Source organism: Suricata suricatta, chromosome 1 (genome assembly GCF_006229205.1).
Source record: "Suricata suricatta isolate VVHF042 chromosome 1, meerkat_22Aug2017_6uvM2_HiC, whole genome shotgun sequence".
In the NCBI taxonomy this organism is placed as follows: domain Eukaryota; kingdom Metazoa; phylum Chordata; class Mammalia; order Carnivora; family Herpestidae; genus Suricata; species Suricata suricatta.
Genome location: NC_043700.1, coordinates 162,236,090 through 162,253,915, shown reverse-complemented (window position 1 = coordinate 162,253,915; position 17,826 = coordinate 162,236,090). Strand labels below are relative to the sequence as shown.

The following is a 17,826-nucleotide window of genomic DNA, read 5'->3' as shown; positions in this document are numbered from 1 at the left end:
ACACTGTGGCCTGAGACCTAGCATCTGAGCTTGGGAGACAATCACCCACAATCCTATCGAGAGGGAGAGGGAGAGGGAGAGAGAGAGACAGAAGAGAGAGAGAGAGAGAGAGAGAGAGAGGAAGAAGAGGAGAGAAGAGAAGAGAAGAGAACCATTGGCTCAGTTGTGATCATGTGATATTTGGTGTCTGGTATTACTTGTACTGCAAGACATTGTATTGCAAGACATCACTCATTTATCAAGTTAAAATTTATTAGAAATGTTTGTTCATCTTATGGAACACTTGCAAGTTACTTACAATCCAAGGGTTTACTCTGTGTGTGTGTGTGTGTGTGTGATATATATATATATATATATATCTCACATGTTCTGTTTTGTTTTTTATATTAAAGTAGACTCCACTCCCAATATGGGGCTTGAATTCATGACCCTGAGATCAAGGGTCATATGAGCCACTCAGAAGAGCCAGCCAGGAGTCCCTCCTTTTCTTAAGTTTTATCCATTAGAATTTCTGCTTTCGTTTTTATTTCCTTCCCTCATAGCATGATTGGATTTTTCTTCTCAGAGCACACATGGATAGATAAACAGATATAACATAATCTTTACTCTGCTTTATGAAAACTTGGCATATTTGACTTAAGAGTTTCAAATTAAGGGTATTGGGGTAAAAAAACGGATTATTTACTTTTTAAAAAAATGTTTATTTATTTTGAGAGAGAGTGAGTGAGTAGAGGCGAGGCAGAGAGAGAGGCGGGGAGGAAATCTCAAGCAGGCTCTGTTTTGTCAGTGTGGAGCCAGATGGGGGGGCTCTGTCTCACAAACTGTGAGATTGTGACCTGAGCTGATATCAAGCATTGGAATGCCTAACCAACTGAGCCACTCAGGTGCCCCAGAAATTTTTACTTTGTAGAGCTAAACTAGTTTACTTGAAGCATGGTACATTTTAGAAACTTTTATTAGCAAAATTCTTAAGCATATAGAAAAGTAGAATAGTACACTGAACTCATGTATACCCACCTCCTAGATTCAATCCTTGTTAATTTTGCCACGTTTACTTTACATATATGTATATGTATGTATGAGTTTCTTGAACCATTTAAAAGTAAATTAATGGGGGTTCCTTGGTGTCTCAGTCGGTTAAGCATCTGATCAGGTCATGATCTTATGGTTCGTGAGTTTGAGCCCTGTGTCGAGTTCTGTATTGACAGCTCAGAGCCTGGAGCCTGCTTCACATTCTGTGTCTCCCTCTCTCTCGGCCCTTCCCCTGCTCATACTCTCTCATTCTCCCTCTCTCTCTCTCAAAAATAAATAAACAGGGGTGCCTGGGTGGCTCAGTCGGTTAAACGTCCGGCTTCGGCTTGGGTCATGATCTCACAGTTTGTGAGTTTGAGCCCCGCATCAGGCTCTGTGCTGACATCTAGCTCGGAGCCTGGAGCCTGCTTCAGATTCTGTGTCTCCCTCTCTCTCTGACCCTCCCCTGCTCGCGCTGTCTCTCTCTCTCTCTCAAAAATAAATAAAAGACATAAAAAAATTAAAAAAAATAAACATTATATATAAAAAAAAGAGTAAATAGTGGCAAGTGAGATTTATTTTTTGGTTTCTTTTTTGAGTATTATATGTTTATGTTAAAAATGTATATATTTTGGACTTTGCTAAATTTTATTTAAGGATTTAGCTTGAAATTTGCTCTTTTAAAAAATTATGAAAGAAATTATCTTTATTTAGCATATGTCTTCCAGAAAAAGGGTATTCTCCAATATAACTATAAAACCATTATTCCTAGCAAGATAACAATAATATATAATACTCATACCATATATTTCTTCAGTTGTTCCCCAGACATCTTTTATTATTTTTTTAATACCAAATTAAAACCAAGAGCTATCCATTGCATTTAGTTATCTGAGTCTTTTTTTATTATAGAACTGCCTTTCTTACCTATCTATTACCACCTTCCCTCTTTTACCCCAGATACAGACTTCTTAGCTCTTTTGAGAATGCCTGGCATTTTTTGGTTGCTGATCATTTATTCGTGGTGTAGTATAACTTCTTCCCCTATCCCCTATATTTTTTCTTTTTTTTTTTCTTTTTTGTAAACTGGGTGTTAGATCTAAACGTGTTTCAGAGTCAGGTTACAGATTGTTGGACGAATACTATGCTATTCTATGGAATTCCATATACTATGGAAGAAGTCATGCTATGTACTCATATTGTTTCATATTAAGAGGCACATAGCATTTAGTTGTCCCTTCATTTCGATGCTGTGTTCCATCACCAGGCTAAGGTGGTGACAACCAGATCATTTTTTATAAAGTTATCTTTTCCGTTTTGCATCCAGTAAGCCATCTGTGCATGGTGCTTTGACATTAGGTAAATCTCTATCAACCTTTCACCTAATGATTTTAGCCTTCATTGATGATTATTGATTCTTCAATTATTCATTATAAATATTAAAATTCTATTGTTCCTTTTACTTTCCTTTTGCATAGTCATCTTCTATGAAGAAATTTCCCTCATCAGTTAGGACTATTTTGTTACTTTGAAAAAATGTTCTACCTGAGGAATAAACGCTTTGTTTTTTCCCTTAATATAACCATTTCCAGATAGTAGTAGTTATCCCCAGTGGTGGCAAATAAGTTTGGTTTGTTCTTTCTTTCTTTTATTCATTAATTCATTTATTCTAATTTTGTGGCTTTCTCTGTGGAAATATTATAAATATTACGTATATTTTGTACTTAGGTATCATTTAGGATTACAGTGTGATATAAATTTATCTTTATTATATATAAAAATGTAACTTATTTTTTTTTATAGTAAGAAGACATGTTGGGTTAACAGGAAGAGCTGTAGAGTTTGCAGATATCAGCTGAGGCCTTATTAAGCACAGTGGTAGCATCAATGCCAGGCAGATGGTAAGTATGACTAAAGTCAGAGTTTGAATATTTTACACGTAGGTTCTCAAGCCTTTTTGTTTGAATTAAAAAAAAAAAGCCTTTCAGAAGGAAAATGTAGTCACAAATATTGTTACTAGAATTTCTTGAAGAATTTGTGGTTGCATAAAACAACTGTATTGGTAGTCCTGGTTTTCCACTTTAATGTGTGTTTTAGTTTCTCTGTTTCTAAACTGCTTCTTCATATTTCCTATATTGTTAGCCCTCTGCATATATTATTTGTGCACTCATTTCCTATATGGGACTATGGCTAACTGCCAGATTGAAGTATATATCATAATACAGAGGCCTGTGATCATGACCTGGGCCAGAATCAGGAGTTGAGTCAGATGCTCAATCCCCTGAGCCACCCAGGCACCCTGAGAACTTACCATGTTATCAGGGAACATGACTGATAGGAAATAAACACATACTGATGAAAATATGTTGGTAAAATCAACAATGTGAGCACTGGCAGTATGTAGTGAAGAATTATGGAAAGTGTTGAACTCTATAGAGAAATACACCTTCGTTGATTCTTTGCCTAAAAGTGTATATTGTTCAACAACTGGCTTTTTTCCTTAAGAATATGTCTAAGAGATCTTTCTGGTTTCTGCACACATAGGGTTTCTTCATTCATTAGAATAGTTTAGTATTCTAAAAGGTGATTTTTACCATAATTTATTTAGCCATACTTTTATCCATTGACATTTAGGATGTCTTCAGTGATCAATTATAATAGTTCTTATGACAGATATATTTTAAAATTATTGTTTACATTTTCTGTAAATGCTGTCTTTTTCAGTGACACACTCTTTGGTACTTTGATGAGATTTAGTATTATCTTACCTTTATCATAGTAGTACACTTAAAATCATTTTGTAGGAAACTTAATCTCCAGTACAGATGGATGGTTTTGGTAGCATTTGTTTATGAGAGAGAGGTTTCTTTTATTTTTTTATTTTAGAGAAAGCAAGAGCATGAGTGAGGGGGTGAGTGGGGAAAGGGGCAGAGGGAGAGAGAGAATCTTATGCAGGCTCCACTCCTACCTAGGGCAAGCCCGATACAGGGATACAGGGCTGGATGCCGTGAGCCTGGGATCATGACCTGGGCCAAAATCAGGAGTTGAGTCAGATGCTCAACTTACTGAGCCACCCAGGCACCCTGAAAGAGATGTTTCTTGATATTTTTTGGTAGGATACCATGTTTGAGTCCTATGACTGCCATATATGTTCTTTATAGAGAGATGCTTTTTTTTTTTTAAAGATCGCCCTTTTTAAAAAGTTTTAGTATTTATTTTGAAATATATATAGAGAGAGGTGCATGTGTGAAGGCATGCAAGCAGGGGAGGGAGGGAGGGAGGGAGAGAGAGAGCGGGTGAGCGAGAAAGAATATCCCAATCAGGCTATGTGCTGATAGTGCAGAGTTTAGCATGCGACTCGAACTCACAAACTGAGCTCATAAACCCTGAGATCATGAACCTGAGCCAAAACCAAGGACGCTTAACCTACTGAGCCACCAGGCACCTCTAGAGAGATGCTTTTTGTTTTTGTTCCTTTTTTAATGGTCTTAAGGAGCTAAGGTGTTATTAATAAATTTGATTCTTGGTATCAGTTTTCTTAGGCCTGTTCTTTGCAGATGATATTGCATATTAAATAGAATATCTTCTTGATTGTTATAGAAACTTACTATTTTCTGTTTATTTTTCTGTAATTGTCTATAATTAGTAGTCCTTATATAAATATAACAGATAAATCTATAAAATGACATGGAAGATTTTTTTAGTGTTAGTGTTGAACTGATGATGTAGCTTTCAATAGGAAAGGTACTGGTATATTTACTTTAATGGCAATACTGACCATTGCCATACCTTTGTTAGAGTTCATGTTCACTTTACTACTATTATAAATTTTAATGTTAACTTAGGATTTTTTTTAATGTTTAAAAGAACATATATATCCTTATCTGTTAAAAAAAAAAACCTGGAGTTGATAAGACCTGCTTACCATGCTAGAGTGTTTTGATGATAATCAGTGAGCAAGTATGTATTAATTAGATTCTCTATCAGGTTAAAATTAAATAATAGAGGTAAAAGAGCTTGGAAACTGTGTGTATGAAATTAATATATTCATGATCTCATTGTTAACAAACATTTATATTATTTGTTTTTAGGTTCTTCATTTGAGCCAGTTCTTTCACATTTCTCCATTATATATCAAACCTTACTTACCCATCCTTATATCCCATATCCTTGTAGAATATACCTTCTGTTTAGGTCAGGTATGTATGTAAAGAAGCTATATAACCTTGTTTAAATTAGTTTATTAATAAGGCTCTCTTTATGGAAAAAAGAGGATGCATAAGATCACTTGATAAAAATGTTGAACATTACTCAAGTGAATAAATGGGGTTGAAATAATCTGGATATATAAAGTAAAACTGGGATTTGGGCAGTAGTGTATGTTTTTATATATAATGACATTCTTTACTAAATATTGGACAGTGGAACTGCCTACATGTTTAGATCTTTTTCCAGTGGAAAAAGAGGTAGGAGTGATACATGGTTTAATAGCTAGAGGAGTAAGTATAGAGGGAAGTCTAAGATTCAGCTTTGATAATAGTAATTGTTGTCTTTTCCCCTGATGGTTAAAGTATGTATATATTATAGATTATTTGGGAAATGTGAATGTAGTATGTAAAAAGAGATCATGTTAAAAATAAAATTACTTTTGGGGTGCCTGGGTGGCTCAGTCGGTTAAGTGTCCAACTTCAGCTCAGGTCATAATCTCATGGTTCATGGGTTCGAGCCCCGTGTTGGGCTCTGTGCTGACAGCTCAGAGCCTGGAGCCTGCTTCAGATTTTGTGTCTCCCTTTCTCTCTGCTCCTACCTTGCCAGGAGCCGAACTTCATCACCCACCTAATGGCACAGCCCAGGGGGTCGACAAAACAAGACCGCAAAGCGGTTCTCTGGAAGCAAAACTACTCTGTCTCTTCTGCTAATCAATCAGCTTATTCAGTCAGCTTGCATTTTCTTACTGGGCTTTCCTGAAAACTTAGCAATCAGTTAATCATTAAGGGCACTTTGAAGAAAACATGCCCTGTAAAAGGTTACAGTGGGCAGAAACTAAGAAAGGAGTCACGCTCCAGTTTCTCTAAAGAATAGGCTCTACCAGTTTCAGCTAAAACAATTAGAACATAAATCTAGAAAGTAACTAGCCCTCTAGCTTGTCAGGCAAAGAAATAGTAAGATTAAAGATTAATTCTTTGAAGCTTTAAGCAGAAACGCAAGGAAATAACTAGAAAGTTTTCTTAAGGATGAATTCCCTGAGAACATTCTGAGGGTAAAAACAAAAGTTTGACACAAACATATAGAAAGTAGAAAGCAGGTTTAAGTTTGCTGAAAAATCAGTAAACCTCCAGATTGGTTCACCTGAGCTGTCTGTGTGCATCCCTTCGCGCTGACGCCAGCCCTCCTTCGGGGCACCCCTGGACCGGTCGGAGCGGGACTCCGGCACTCCCCCATTCATGCTCTGTTTCTCTGTCTCAGTAATAAGTAAAAACATAAAAATAATTAAATAAAATTACTTGTAGCCTCAATTACCCAGAGATTTCTAGTCTAATATTACAGTCTGATCTAGTCCCATTTAGTTATTTGTATAAGTTATATTAAGTTTTGTGTCTTGCTTTCTTTTCTAACATTGTCTTGAAAAAAACCTTTGGGGCGCCTGAGTGGCTCAGGGTTAAGCATTGGACTTCGGCTCAGGTCATGATCTCACAGTTGGTGGATTCGAGCCTCGTGTCGGGCTCTGTGCTGACAGCTCAGCTGCTTTTGATTCTGTGTCTCCCTCTCTCTCTCTGCCCCACCCCTACTTGCACTCTGTCTCTCTCTCAGAAATGAATAAATGTTTAAAAAAACAACCCTCAATTAAATATTATCCAAAATACAGTCTTTAATGACTGTATAGATTCCATTTTCGGAATCTAAAGGGATATTGTGCTTGATACTTTTCTAGTCCTTAGTTTTCTTATTTCTTATTGCCAAATAGGCATAATAGTACTTACTATTTTAAGAGTTAAATGAATTCATGATTTAACATTCTAGCTGGCATGTGTTAAGTATTTAACAAATTATACTTCCTAGCACCAGAAATTATTTCATCTTTCCTTTCTCATTATTTAGTTGTTTTTTAGTTTTTCTTTGTGGAAAAATTACTATATTTTGAATCTCTAAATATCTATGTAAATCTAATTTTTTAATGATGAATTCCTAAAAGTGGAATTATTATATCAAAGAATACAAGTACAGTTGACCCTTGAACATCACTGGTTTAAACAACCTGGATCTATTCATATGCAGATTGTTTACTGTTTTGTAAGTATATTTTCTTCTCTTTATTTTTTCTTAATAACATTTTCTTTTCTATAGCTTACATTATTGTAACAAAACAGTATATAATACGAAATTTGTGTTAATTGATTTTATGTTCTCAGTAAGGCTTCCATCCAACAGTAGGGTATTAGTTAAGTCAAAACCTGTTGTATTTTTGACTGTGTGGGTGGTTGGCGTTCCTAGCCATTCCCAAGGTTGTTCATGGGGTCATTGTAATTTAAGATTTCTTGATACATAGTGGCAGTTTGCTTTCTAGAAAGGTTATGCTAGTTTATTCTCATCACAATATATGAAAATTACTATTTCACTATGGCTTTGCCAACAATGGGTTTTATTATTTTAAAAGTTATTTTTTATTTATTAGGTAGGTAACATAATAATAATAATACTTTTTTTAATGTTTATTTTTGAGAGAGAGATAGAGAGACCGAGACAGAGTGGGAATGGGGCACAAGCAGAGAGAGAGGGAGACACAGAATCTGAAGCAGGTTTCAGGCTGTGAGCTGTCAGCGCAGTGCCTGATGCAGGGTTCGAACTCATCAACCATCAGATTGTGATCTAAGCTGAAGTTGGATGCTTAACTGACTGAGCCCCAATAATATTCTCTGTTAATTCCATTTTATACTAATGGGGTTAAACTTTTTTTTGTTTAAGTAGGCCTCATGCTCAGCGTGGAGCCCAGCATAGGGCTTGAACTCATGACCCTGAGATCAAAACCTGAGCTGAGATCAAGATTCAGCTGCTTAACTGACTGAGCCACCCAGGTGCCCCAGTGGGGTTAAACTTTAAATTTGGTCTTGTATATTATTATTTCTCTTTAGAATCCTGTACCTATTGCTTTCCTGTTCTTCTTGTTTCTTTTTACTTACCTTAAACCTTCATTTATCTAGCAGAAGTTTATTGAGTGCTTACTATGTGCTAGACATTGTTTTTAGTATTGATATGTAGTTTGTTACTTATTTAGTTTAGTGATGGCAATGAAAAGTGAACAGAATTGGCAAAAACATTTGCCTTCAAAGAGTTCACTTTCTAAAGTGTTAGGATATACTGACATTAAACAAAATAAACATCTAAATTATAACGTGATAATGAAAGGGAGATGGAGAGAACATGTGTGTGCAGTTTTATGTAAGGTGGTTAGGTCGCTGCAAAGGTGCCTTAAGTAAAGTCTCATAAGAAATGAGTCAGTTAGGGGTCCCTGGGTAGATCAGTCAGTTGAGTTTCTGACTTTGGCTCAGGTCATGATCTCGCAGTTTGTGGGTTTGAGCCCTGTGATGAGCTCTGTGCTGACAGCTCAGAGCCTGGAGCCTGCTTCAGATTCTGTGGCTCCCTCTCTCTCTCTGCCCCTTCCCCACTCATGCTCTGTCTCTCTGTGTCTCAAAAATAAATAAACATTAAAAAATTAAAAGAAATGAATCAGGTAGATATCTGGGGAAAGTGCATTTCAGGTTACAAATTAAGTATAAGGGCAGTGAAGAAGGAGAATACTGGGTGAATTTAAGAAAGAGCATGACGGAGAGTAGCAAGAAAAGATTTTTTTTTAGATTTGAGAGTCACTTTATTTTTTTTCTTTTATAGTTTATTGTCAAGTTGGTTTCCATATATCATCCAGTGTTCATCCTGACAACTGCCCTCCTCCATGCCCATCACCCCCCTTCCCCTCTCCCACTCCCCCATCAGCCCTCAGTATTCAAGAGTCTCTCATGGTTTACCTCCCTCCCTCTCCCCAACTATTTCCCCCCTTCCCCTCCCCCATGATTCTCTGTTAAATTTCTCCTGTTACACTTAAGAGTGAAAACATATGGTAACTGTCCTCCTCTGCCTGACTTATTTCACTTAGCCTGACACCCTCGAGGTCCATCCATGTTAACAAGAAATAATTTGAAAGAGTTATTAGGGAACCAGGTTGTTTAGTGTCTTAAATAAGCTATTTTAAGAACTTGAGCTTTTACTCCACATGAAACGCAGAGATATTGGATGTTTTAAAGCAAACCTTTGACTTAGGATCAACTGATTCAATATAGTCCCTGTCAATATTCCATCTGGCTTCTTTGCATAAACTGATAAACTAATTCTAAATTTCACATGGAATTTCGAGGGGCCCAGAATAGTCAAAAGTCTTGGAAAAGAAGATCAAAGTTCAAAGTTTTACTTTTCTTGATATTAAAACTTATTGCAAATCAACATGATATGATACTGGCATAAGAGTAGACTTAAAGATCAGTAAAATAGAATTGAGAGTCCAGCAATAAACCTTTACACTTATGGCCAATTGATTTTTGACAAGGATGCCAAGACCATTCAACGAAGAAAGAATAGTTTTTTTTAATTAAATTAAAAAAATTTTTTTTAATGTTTTATTTATTTTTGAGAGAGAGAGACAATGTGAGCAGGGGAGGGTCAGAGAGAGAGGGAGACACAGAGTCAGAAGACGGGCTCCAGGCTCTGAGCTAGCTGTCAGCACAGATTCTGACGTGGGTCTCAAACGTATGAACTGTGAGATCATGACCTGAGCCAAAGCTGGACGCTCAACCGACAGAGCCACCCAGGCGCCCCTAAAAATTTTTTTAAATGTTTATTTATTTTTGAGAGAGAGAGAGAGAGAGAGAGAGAGAGAGAGAGCATGAACAGGGGAGAGGCAGAGAGAGAGGGAAACACAGAATCCAAAGCAGGCTCTAGGCCCTGAGCTGAGAGCGCAGAGCCTGATGTGGGGCTTGTACTCACTAACCACGAGACCATGCATGACCTGAGCCAAAGTCGGATGTTTAACTGACTGAACCACCCAGGCACCCCAGAAAAAACAGTCTTTTCAACAAATGGTACTGAGACAACTGGATATCCAAATGAAAAAGAATTAACTTGAATTCCTATCTCATACCATATATAAAAATTAAATAAAAATGGATTAAAGATGTAAATGTAAAAGCTAAAACTGTAAATCTTTTTGAAGAAAACATTAGCATAAATCTATGTGACCTTGGCATAAGCAGTGGTTTCTTAGGACACCAAAAGTTTAAGTGACAAAAGAAAAAATAGATAAATTCATCAAGGTGAGGGGCATGTGGGAGGCTCAGTCAGTTAAGCATCCGACTTCAGCTCAGGTCATGATCTCACAGCTTGTGGGTTCGAGCCCCGCATTGGGCTCTGCTGACTACTAGCTTAGAGCCTAGAGCCTGTCTTTGGATTCTGTATCTCCCTCTCTCTCTGACCCTCCTCTGCTCACACCGTCTCTCTCTCTCAAAAATAAATAAATAAATAACATTTAAAAAATTGTTTTTTAATTCATCAAGGTAAAAAGTATGCTTCAAAGAACACCATCAAGAAAGTGAAAAGACAGTCCACAGAATGAGAGAAGGTATTTGACAAAGGACTCATTCAGAATGCATAAAGAACTCTTCTAACTGATTAATGTTGAGAAGTGACCATTAAATTTAAAAATGGGCCAAAGGGGCACCTGGGTGGCTCAGTCGGTTAAGTGTCTGGCTTCAGCTCAGGTCATGAGCTCGCAGTTTGTGGGTTCGAGCCCTGTGTCGGGCTCTGTGCTGACAGCTGGCTCAGAGCCTGGAGGCTGCTTCAGATTCTGTGTCTCCTTCTCTCTCTGACCCTCCCCTGCTTGCGCTGTCTCTCCCTGACTCTCAAAAATAAATAAAAAACATTAAATAAATAAATAAGTAAATAAAAATGGGCCAGAGGATCTGAATAGACCTGTCTTTTGAGAAGATATATAAATGCTAATAAGCACACCTAATGATGGTCTACAACATTATTTATTAGGGAAATGCAGTTAAAACTATAATGAGATACTGTTAGGATGGTCATAATAAAAAAGATGGAGAATGTTAGGTATTGCTGAGGATAAAGAGAAATGGGGACCCCATACATTGCTGGTGGAAATTGAAAATGGGCAGCCTCCCCGGATTACAGTCTGGCAGTTCCTCAAATGTTAAGCAAAGAGTTGTCATGTGATGTGAATATATTTTGAATTTAGAACTGGCAAGATTTGCCGAAAATCAGATGAAGTACCAAGGAAAGAGGAGGTAAAAATGACTTTCACTTTTTTGGCCTCAGCAACTGGAAATTGCCATTAGCTGAGATTGAGAGGATTGTAAGTTAGGGCAGGTCTGCAGTGGAAGATCGAGATCACTTTTAGACATGCCTGGTTTGAGGTGTCTTTTGATACACAAAGTGTTTAGTGGGTAGTTTGATGTGGGTCTGGGGTCAGGGAAGAGGTGCAGTTTGGAGATATTAATTATTAGCATTTTGTTAGTGTTCAAAGCCATGAGAGTAGATGAAGTCACCAAAGAAGTGGGTAATTCAGGGAAAAGAAGAGAACCTAGGGCTAAGTCCTGGAACACTTCATTTTTAACAAGTTGAATGATGAGAAAATTCTGATAGTGGCCCTGTTCTTAAAAGAAGATAATGTCTTTAGCATAATCTGTGGAGGAGGGATTTATCAGCTGTGTAAATGCTGCTGATGGGTATAGACCATTAGATTTAATGTTTTTTAATTTAAATTTTTAAAAAGATTATTTACTTGAGAAAGAAACAGTACGAGTAGGGACAAAGGGAGAGAGGGAGAAAGAGAATCCTAAGCAGGTTCCACCCTGCCAGTGCAGAGCCCATTATGGGGCTTGAACTCGAGAAACTGTTGATATCATGACCTGAGCCAAAACCAAGAGTCAGAGGCTAAACCAGCTGAGCCACCAAGGCGCCCCGGATTTAATTTTTATTTTCTAATTGCTGATGTAGAGAAATACAGTCAAGCAATCTTGTTAAATTATCTGGGAATCCCAAAAGATAATCTGTGTATTCTTTTGGATTTATATGCACTCAGTTGTATTGTCTGTGAATAATGATAGTTCTATTTCTTTTTTTTCTAATCCTTACAACTTTTATTTCCTTTTTAAGTCTTAATGCTCTGTCTATGACCTCTGGGACAGTGTAGCATAGTAATGGTGATAGCAATCATGTTGTCTTACTTTTGACTGTAGAAGGTAAACTTTCAGCATTTCATAATTAAGTATGAATTGTGGGGTTTTTTGGTAAATACTTTTATCTGTTTCTAATTTGTGTTGTTTTTATCATGAGTAGATGTTTACTTTTTTCAACTATTTTTTCTGCATACATTGAGTTGATTATGTGACTTTTTCTTCTTGGTAATATCAGGAATTGCATTGATTAATTTTCAAGTATTAAAACAGTTTTATAGTCTAAAAATAAATTCAGGTTAGTTGTGATGTATATTTTTATGACTAATAAGGTTTTTATATTTTGTATGATATAATTTATATATTACTACTTTAATACTTAGAAATTTTGCATCTATTTTCTTTTTTTATTAAAAATTTGTTTTAATGTTTATTTTATTTTTTGAGAGAGAGAGAGAGAGAGAGAGAGAAAGAGAGAAAGAGAGAGAAATAGAGAACACAAGCAGAGGAGGGGCAGAGAGAGAGGGAGACTGAAAGCAGGCTCCAGGCTGTGAGCTGTCAGCACAGAGCCCATCGCAGGGCTTGAACTCATGAGCTGTGCGATCATGACCTGAGCTGAAGTCAGATGCTTAACTGACTGAGCCACCCAGGCGTCCCTGCATCTATTTGCATGAGTGAAACAGGCCTGTAATTTTTTTCTTTTAATATCCTTATAAGGTTTTGGTATCTGGGTTATGTTGACCTCATAAAATGAGTTAGGAAGTTTTTTCCCTCGTCTCTGGAAGAGTTTGTGTAAGATTGGTATTAGAGATTATTTAGTGGAATTTACTTAAGAAGCCACCTAGACCTAAGGTTTTCTTTGTGGGAAAGTTTTACGTTATAGATTCTATGTCTTTAATAGAGACAGGGCTATTAAATCTTGTTTTATCAAATATAGTATGGCATGTATTTAAAAAATGTGCATTTCATTTGAAGTTTAAAATTTATTGGCATAAAATTGTCTATGGTATCTTTTTATCTCTTTTTTAAATATGTCTGTGGACTTGATAATGATATCCCTTTTTTCATTTTTGATATTGGTTATTTGTGCCTTCTCCTTTTTTGATCACCCTTGCCAGGGATTTGTCATTCTTATTTATTTTGGGGGGAGGATTTGTCTTTCTTTCTTCGTTTCTTTCAAGATAGAGAGTTCCAGGAGGGGAGGTGCAGAGAGAGAGAGAGAGAGAGAGAGAGAGAGAGAGAGAGAGAGAAAGAGAGAAAGAAAATCCCAAGTAGGCTCCACATTGTCAGCAGAGCCCAGAGCTCAATGTGGGGCTCAAACTCAGGAACTGTGAGATCATGACCTGAGCGTAACTCGAATGCTTAATGGACAGAGCCACCCAGGCATTGCAGGGATGTGTCATTCTTAATAGTGTTAAAAAAAATAATTGTTTAAATGTGAAAGAACTATCTTTTGACATTTCTGATCCCCTTTACTATGTATTTGTTTTTATTTTGTATATTCTGTTGGTTATTTCCTTTCTAGTTTCTTTGGGTTTATTTCACTATTTCCCCCCCAACTTTATTAAATGCTTAGGTGGTTGATTTTTCAGCCCTTCTTTTTTTTTTCTAATATATGTACTTATATACATCTTTTTCTGTGCATGATTGTAATTGTATCTCACAAAGTTTGGATATACATTTTTATTTGGTCAAGGGATTTTCTAAATAATATTAGTTTTTAATTATTTTAAATTAATGTTAACATTTCACTAATTAGCATACTGGAATTCATTGACTCGGGTGTAGAAGTATATTTCTTAATTTTCAAATAATTGTGTTTCCTAGTTATATTTTAGTTACTGATTTCTAATATAATTCAATATATATTTGTTTTTTCTTTTTAACTTTTTATGTCTTTATTTTGAGAGACAGAGACAGAGCAGGGGATGGGCACAGAGAGAGGGAGACAGAATCTGAAGCAGGCTCCAGGCTCTGAGCTGTCAGCAGAGCCTGATGCGGGGCTCGAACCCACAGACTGTGAGATCATGACCTGAGCCGAAGTCAGACACTTAACCGACTGAGCCACCCAGGCGCCCGTATATATATTTGAAAATAAAGTATATTTTGTGGTTATTGGGCCCATTTTTGTTTAGATACTAAGTCAAGTTGTATAGTGCTTGGCTCAAATCTTCTATGTCCGTATTATTCCTCCTTTTTGTTTGGAGTGCTCCTTTTTTCTAATAGTTATAGAGGGAACGATTTTACAAACTGAATGCAAACTTAGAATCACTACGTTTTCTTGGTGAATTGGACCTTTTATCATTGACTTTTATTATTGACATGTATGTCAGTGGTAATTTAGATAAGAGCAATTTAATTTTAATTGTTTTGGAAAAAAATTAATATTTGACATAAAAAGCACAGCATAGATTACAGTCAGGTGGGAAATGAGAACCTTCATTTCATCCCAAAAGGAACTGGGCTTCCTTTTCACTTAGTTTAGTTTAGAATGGCTTGTACTTTGAAATGAATATGGGAGAAGGTACCAGACCTTTTGGTTGCTTAAGATTTCTAAAACTGTTGTTTTCCCCTTTTAAAAAATTTTTAATATTTTTTCAAGTATAATTAACGTGTGATGTTCTATTAGTTTCAGGTGTATAATATAATGATTTGACAATTCAGTGTATTTCTCAGTGCTCCTCAAGTTAAGTGTGCTGTTAATCCTCTTTATTTCATCCATCCCCCATTGACCTCCCCTCTGGCAACCACTGATTTGTTCTCTGTATTTAAGAGTCTGGTTTTTTTTGTTTGTTTGGCCTTTTTTTTTTTTTGTCTTCATTTGTTTTGTTTCTTAAGTTCCATGTATATGTGAACTCATGATATTTGTCTTTCTCTGGCTTGTTTTACTTAGCATTAGACCTTCTGGTCCATTCATATTGTTTCAAGTAGCAAGATTTCATTCTTTTTTATGGCTAATATTCCACTGTGTATGTTTATGTACATATACCACATCTTCTTTATCTAATCATCTATCAATGGAAACTTGAGTTGCTTCCATATCTTGGCTGTTAAAAATAATGCTAGACTTTTTGAATTAGTGTTTTCATTTTCTTTGGGTAAGTACCCAATAGTGGAATTACTGGATCATATGGTAATTGTATTTTTAATTTTTTGAGGGACCTCCATACAACTTGATACCAAAAAACCCAAATAATCTGATTAAAAATGGGCAGAGGGGCTGCCTGGGTGGCTTAGTTGGTTAAGCAGCCAACTTCAGCTTAGGTCATGATTTCATTTGTTGTGGGTTCGAGCCTCACGTCAGGCTTTGTGCTAAAAGCTTAGAGCCTGGAGCCTGTTTTGGATTCTGTATCCCTCTCTCTATCCCTTCCCCACTTGTGCTATCTCTTTCTGTCTCTCAAAATATCTCATTTTAGGAAGATAAACTTTATAAGCAAAAAAGTACAAAAAAGAAATCTTTTTTGAAGAAAACAAGAAAGATAAACGTTTAAAAAAAATGATCAGAGGACCTAAATGGACATTTTCCTAAAGAAGACATATAGACCAATGAAACAGAAAAATGAAAAGATGCTCACCATCACTAATCATTAGGGATATGCAAATTAAAACAAGACACTACGTTTTTTGTTTTAACATGTTCATTTTTGAGAGAAAGAGTGCATGTGGTAGTACAAGAGGGACAGAGAGAGGGAGACAGGATCTGAAGCAGGCTTTGGCTGACAGCGGAAAGCCTGATGAGGTGTTTGAACTCATGAACAGTGAGATCATGACCTGAGCTGCAGCCTAACTGACTCAGCCACCCAGAGGTCCCAAGATATCACTTTATACCTGTCAGAATGGCTAAAATTAAAGACACAAGAAGTAACAAGTGTTGGTAAGGATGAGGAGAAATAGGAAGTCTTGTGCACTGTTGGTAGATAAGAGCAGTTTTAGTGTAGTTGTAGAAATGATGGAGGCAAAACCCTGTTCATGAAAGAATGGAAGGAGAGAAGTTAGAAACCATTTCTGTATATTATACATGTTTTTCCTCAAAAATTTTTTTGATACATAGGTATTTTACATTTAAATGTGGCTAGGTGTATTAGTACTTTTTTCTTTTAAGATTTCTTTTTTGTACCTTTTTGCTTATAGTTTCTTATCTTCCTAAGATGAGATATTCACTTGCTCCATGGAACTTATATTCCTGAACATATTGTCCGATAGAACTTTCTACACTGATGGGAAAGTTTACTATTTCTGCTGTCCAGTATAATAGTCATTAACCACATGTAGTAATTGAGCATTGGAAATGTGACTAGTATGACTGAGGAAATGAATTTTTAATTTAACATGCTTTTTTTCAAAATTAAACTTTTTATTTTGAGATTGTAGGTTCACATGCAGTTCTAATAAATAATATAGGGAAGTCTTCTGTGCTTTTTACCCAGTTCCCCCAATGAAACATCTTTGCACAGCAATACTGTGGTATCACAACCAGGATATTGTCATTAGTACAGAGTATTTCCATCACTATAAGAGTCTCTCAACTTACCCATTTATAGCCACACCCCTTTGCCCTTCCCCCCATTCTTCCATGGCAATCATTAATCTATTTCTGTAATTTTGTCATTTCAAAAGTGTTACATTAATGAGATTATTCAATATATAGCCTCTTGGGATTGGCTCTTTTCCACTCAGCATAACTGTCTGGAATTTCATCTAGGTTGTTTTGTGTATCATTAGTATATTCCTTTGTATTGCTGACTAGTATTTCATGGAATGGAAATACCATAATTTAACTGTTCACCCGTTGAAGGGCATCTGAATAAACACTTCAGATTGAATGAATAGAGCTGCTATAAACTTTGTGTACAGGTTTTTGGGTGAACATAAATTTTCACTTCTCTTACATAAATGACCAGGAATGCAATTGCTGAAATGTTGTGTGGTGTTGCACACACATGCATGCACAAGCAGAGGAAGAAGAGAGAGAAGGAGAGAGAAGCCCAAGCAGGCTCCATGCTATGAGCGCGGAGCCCTACATGGGGCTCCATCTCACAAACCGAGACATCATGACCTGCACTGAAATTAAGAGTTGGTGGCTTAACCAACTGAGCCACCCAGGCGCCCCCCCAACCCCGCATGTTTAGTTTCTAAAGAAACTACCAAACTGTTTACCAAAGTGGCTGTACAATTTTACATTCCCATCAGAGCCTATGGGCAATCCAGTTTCTGTGTATCCTTGCCAGTATTTGGTGGTATCATTAGTTTTTATTAGTATTATTAGTTAGCCAGTTTGATAGATGTGTAAATAATATCTCGTATGTAGTTTTAATTTGCATTTACTTAATGCCTCAAGGTGTTGTACATCTTTTATGTGCCTGTTTACCATTTGTATATCCTTCTAATGTTATGTTAGTTGCCCATTTTCTAATTGATTTTTTTTTTTTTTACTATGGAGTTTGGTAAGTTCTTCATATATGTCAGATATTAACCTTTTGTTAGATACATGGTATGCAGATATTTTCTCCAGTTTGTGGCTTATCTTTTCATCTTGTTAACATGGTCTTTCACAGAGCAAAAGTTTTTAATTTTGATG

The 17,826-nt window shown here is 36.4% G+C and overlaps 1 protein-coding gene across 4 annotated transcripts in view; it reads left to right on the top strand.

The window, feature by feature from the left end:
* N4BP2 (NEDD4 binding protein 2) overlaps positions 1-17,826 on the top strand; it is an 81,654-nt gene that overhangs the window by 5,983 nt on the left and 57,845 nt on the right. For all 4 annotated transcript variants that reach the window (XM_029946955.1, XM_029946965.1, XM_029946975.1 and 1 more), the window contains exon 2: positions 2,815-2,912. The gene's annotated coding sequence lies outside the window, so the exon portion shown is untranslated. The remainder of the gene's footprint in view (positions 1-2,814; positions 2,913-17,826) is intronic.